Source organism: Rhinopithecus bieti, unplaced genomic scaffold (assembly GCF_001698545.2).
Source record: "Rhinopithecus bieti isolate Rb0 unplaced genomic scaffold, ASM169854v2 scaffold_11587, whole genome shotgun sequence".
NCBI classification, from domain to species: domain Eukaryota; kingdom Metazoa; phylum Chordata; class Mammalia; order Primates; family Cercopithecidae; genus Rhinopithecus; species Rhinopithecus bieti.
Genome location: NW_016806966.1, coordinates 471,666 through 477,028, shown reverse-complemented (window position 1 = coordinate 477,028; position 5,363 = coordinate 471,666).

Sequence of the window (5,363 nt, the reverse complement as noted above, 5' to 3'; positions counted from 1 at the left end):
ATGCCTGTAATCCCAGCTACTCAGGGGGCTGAGGCAGGAGAATCGTTTGAACCCAGGAGTCAGAAGTTGCAGTGAGCCAAGATTGTGCCACTGCACTCCAGCCTGGGCAACAGAACTAGATTCCGTCAAATATATATATATTTGTATGGAATGCACAGTGGATACACAGGTGTTTGTTATTTTAGTAATTCTTGTATGTTTGAAAGATTCTATATTTAATGTAAAAAATACTATTCACTTGATAAACAATTCACTTTGTGTTTACGTAGGCAAACATTTGGAAGAACTAGCAAGCTTCAGAGTCCCTGGGCCTTTTGCCTCTCCTACAACATGGATCAAAGGCTGCTTCTCTGTCACCTCATTTATTTTTCCTAAGTTTGACTTGAGAGAAAAAGTGAAAAGTTTTCCACCGATGGACTGGAGTTCTCCTCTGCCATCAGAGCAACACAGACAGTTTTCGCCTCCTTGCAGTTGTCTTTTATGGCTGGAAATATGTGTGTTGTTTCCCTTCCTGCTCCAATCCCCACATCCGGGAAGTCCTACAGTTTCCTCCTCTGGGTTCTGGGATGTGCTGAGGCATAGCAGAGCGGGTGATTGTCATTGAAACTTGGCTGCAGCTGCTGCTGTTTCTGACACTGGAGAATGCACTTTAGCATCATGTCCCACTCTCTGATGCTAAACAGTCCTTTTCAGTCTTTTAATAGATTTTTGGGGGAGGAGGAAGTGGAGGCTGAGGTTAGCTTTGTTCGCTTGTGTGCCTGTCTCAGTCAGATTGGCATCTGGCACCAAGCCTACTGTTTAGTCAGATGGTATTGTTTTCTGTTATACACACACACACACACACACACACACACACACACAAGCACGAGCTCAAACCATATGTCTCTATGTCTTCAAGTTACGTTGCAGTGACCAAAATCATATTTACCACACACTGAGGTATAAATTCAAAATACACGTTCTTTGGCGTCTGTAACCATGTCAAGTGAGGTTCTGTTTTTTTAATATGGCAGTGGGTTGGAGGCACTAGAGAAAACTCCCTCCAACTGATCTCTACTCTCTTTAGTGAAAAGAATGTATAGACTGTGGTGAGAGGACCAGTTCAACCAATTACCTCACGCAGAGATAATTCAATCTTTCTAGGGAAGCCTCAGTGGACAATTCATGTGAATTGAACTTCCCAAATCTTTCCCTCCCAGACTTCTAAAGGTGGCTAGAATGCATCTAGAAATCATATGAAACCCTGCCTTCTTTTTCAACCCAGACGTGGTTTTTTTCCAGCTGAAAGTGTCCCAGAGCCCCTTAAGACCTGCCTTCACTTTCTAGAGTGAGTTTAGAAACTTCAGAACTATGAGAACAGAGGTCAGCAAACTATGTCCCCATGGACCAAATCCAAACAGCTTCCTGTTTTTGTAAATAAAGCTTTACTGAAACAAAGCGATGCCCCCCAACTGCCTTTTTATTCTTTTTCTTTTTTATTCAACAAATTGTCCATGGCTGTTTTCATATTACAACGGCAATGTTGAGTATTGCCAGCAGAGGACGTTTTGCCCACAAAGCCCAAAATATTTACTATGTGGCCCTTTGCTAAAAACATGTGCAAGTCCCTGGGAAATAGAATCCTATGTCCTGAATGACTAATTGAATTAAACCAAGAAATAACAGGTCAAAAATATGCTCATATTCAATTCATACCAGGTTCATACCAGGTGAGCTGTGAAACTAGTGGCCAAATGTGCCACCTCAATTAATATTCAAATATTACGAAATCAAAGAAGTTCTCTCCAAAAAGTAGGCCTGCCATTGATTAGAAATTATTCCCTGCTGCCCTATTATCACTCTTCTCAACACAAACCATAGAGTAGCACAGGGCTTTAGTTTCTCTGTGACTCATCCTCTTTGTTCAAGCTGACATTGCTCCCCATACTTGTTACCCCACACCTGATAGCCATGCACCAAGATGACCATAACATTGGCATAACCAACAGTGCTTGGGGATGTAATGACACACTGCAAACTAAATGTGATAGAAAGGAAAACACTAACAAGCTTTCTCAAGCTCTGAATCATACATTCATCACGAGCATGTGACTACTATTGTTCCTTTTGTCTTAGAAGAAAACTCATGTAGAGACTGACTAAGCATAAAAGGCAGATTTCATATATATTTATTTAACAGTTCTGTGAGTTCCAAAACTGCCTAAATAATTCAATCCACAGGAAAAGGACCATTCCAAAGAACTCCCATCCTATGACTTACTAGAGTTAATGATGTTGGTTTCCAGACAGATTGTAACTGCTGATATTATATGCATAATAATATATTCGGTAAAGTTAGTTACCCTAAGAAAATCTACTCTGGGTACTTTTTTTTTAGAGCTGTCTGCTTTGTGGTGACTGGACTGAGAGCCAAGAGACTGGAAATCGTGTGACTCAGGGCAAATCGCTCAACCTCTCGGTTTCAGCCAGACTCTGGAAATGAGGAGTTTAGACAAATAACAAGAAAATCACCCTCCTACCTTACGAAGCACTTTTCTGAATGTTATCATATGATTTTTAGATGAGTTGTGTATCTCCAACATACGTAAATGCCATTGAAAATTCTGAAACCAGCTTGGCAATTCTTCAATAGTCTAGAAAAAACAGGTCAAAGGGTGCAGTAGTTTGAATATCCCCTCCAAAACTCATGTTGAAATGTAATTGTCATTGTGATGGTATTATCAGGCAGGGCCTTTAAGAGGTGATTAGGTCATGAGAGCTTCAACTTTCTGAAAACATTAGTGCCCTTATCATGAGAGTGAGTCAGTTATCATGGGTGTGGGCTCAGGATAAAAGGATGAATTTGGCTTGATTTCCTCTGTTTCATGTGTTGGCTGTGTGATGCCTTCTGCCATGTTATGACACAGGAAGAAGACCCTCACTAGATGTGACCCTTCAGTCTTGGACTTCCCAGGCCCCAGAACCATGAGACAAATATCTCTCTCTCTCTCTCTCTCTTTTTTTTTTTTGTAAATTCCCCTCTCTGTGGCATTCTGTTATAGCAGCACAAACAGACTAAAACAAAGTGTGATTCTCATTTTTTCATCATGCCCTTCTTTATAACAAAGACATTGCTCAAGAAATAGAGTATTTTAAGGGTTTGAATTTCTTTATCCAGCACTCACCTATGCCCACTTCTTACCTAGTCCTCTTCAGATACTTTTTCTAGGTAACCGACCTCAGTTAGTTGTGCCATAGGCCTAAGATTAGAACAAAGCCACTAAACACTAACAGGTAATATAAAAAATCCAAGCCTGTGTGCACCAACATCACTCAACTAAAGCCTGATCTTTAGAACTAGAAAAGATTCATCCGTGTGTCTTGGGTACATTCCTCTCCTTCCACTAGTGATGCTCAGTTAACTTTGTGTGGAGTGTTTACCAGACTGAGCCCCTCTCTTTCCCAAGCATCTGTGCTAATCCTGGTGGAGTCCTTGTGGTGAAAACCTCAGACTTCGGGCTTCGTTTTCAGAATTCCTATGCAGAAGAAATTTTCTGTGTTTCTGACTGTGTGTGCACAAGGGCACAGTTTTGTGGATTACAGTGTGCATTTGTGGGGCAAGGTTTTGCAGTGTTATGTATTTGTACCATGGTAAAGCAGTGGATGGAATGTGGAAGGGTTAGGACACATTTTCTTGAGGACTTTCCGAGTTGCTAAATGTTTTCTGTAAAGCTCAAGTGTATAGTCAGGCTTGGATTTCCTCTTCTGACATTCTCAGCTGGTGGCATTTGTACCTCTGGGAGTACACCAGAGTGACTGGAACTGAATGGTTGGCATAAAAATCTTCTGGGACAATGGGTAAAGAAAGATGTAAGATCTGTCTGCCCAGTAGCTGAGAGTTTGGTGTGAAAAGAAAACAAAATCAACTTCCAACTCAGTTTCTTGCCCAGTTACATTCTGCTAGTCAATCAAGTCATCCAATCCCAAATGCTTAGGAATTTTAATGTGATTCTGATAGTTTGGAAATTAAGTACACAGGCCAAACATCAGAAGGCTTGGTGAGATGCTCAGTCCTAAGTAAAACAAGAATTAAACTAGAAAACATTAATTGTTATAGTATCTCTTCCTGATGGGTTAGTTTATCTTATATGCCCTGAAAAAGAAAAAACGTTGCATTTGAGTAAGAAAATAAAATAAACTGAAGTGCACATGTGTCTGACGAACATCTATTTTTAGGACATTTTGAGGTCTTAAAAAAGAGTATAAGTAGCTTGGAAAGATTTTTCAAGAACAACATTTAAGTTGACATAATTATATTGGTTTGGTAGACTTTTACTTTAGGGTAATGGTTTCCTAATTTGTTAGGACCCAAGCAACACTCATCTGTTTTAACCAAAGTAGCTACCCCTTCGTTTTCTTACTGCCTTCTGATTTTGAGGTTCTCTGTGTGATTTCCACTGCAAAAGAACTGGAAGAGCATTCATTAGGTCATTTCTGAGAATCCTTATGGCTTCTCTAGCTGATATAATGGAAGGAAAAGGGAGATAAATCATAGAGAAAACAGTGTGACAGACACTGCTAATTTTCTACCTAAATCATCCTCCTCCCACTATTCTACCCTAATTGTTCCTTACTTGCTGAACCCCAAGTTTACTCTAATACTTGAAGCTACCATGAGTTCAAGGACGGAGACCATCTTTGTCCCAAAAGTGAACCTCTATTGATCTGTATCAATCAGAGTAGTCTTAATTGCTGGCCAGTCATTGTCTCAGGCATGGACATGTGCTCCAACTCTGAGCTATGTGGAACTAGGATCTCCTCGAAGCATCTGAAGAAGACTTTTCTAGACAGAGAAAAGCCTTTCAAGGTAAAATCTGTTTTCTCTGCTGGATTTCTGAACCAGGGTTAGCCACATAATTTGCAGGCGCAAATGAAAATTTAAAATGTGAAGATCCTTATTCAAGAAGCAGAATCAAACATTTTCCTTTTTTTTTTTTTTTTCCAATGGTCTCTCCTTCTTGACTTGTCATGGTGGTTTTTATTTGTGCTTTCGGTTTGGGGTACCCTCAGAGAGACCTAGAGCCTCGTTCTGCAACTCAGCATGTACAGCACACATTACTCTGACCCCGATTCCCTGCACCTATACTTCAACCTCTGCTGCAGGCAAAGGTGGGCAGCAGCTGTTGGGCAGTGACTGGAAGCAAGTGGCCTAGAACTTGTCCCAGCAAGGATGTCAGGCAGGACTGCCCATGAGTTGGGGCTCTGAACTCTTGGTACATCTTCTTTGTTCCATCATACTTCACTTGCAAAGCACAAATTCTAAGTAGAATGATTAAGAATTCCAATACGGTGATCACAGAGCATTAGCACCCAAGCAGGACCTG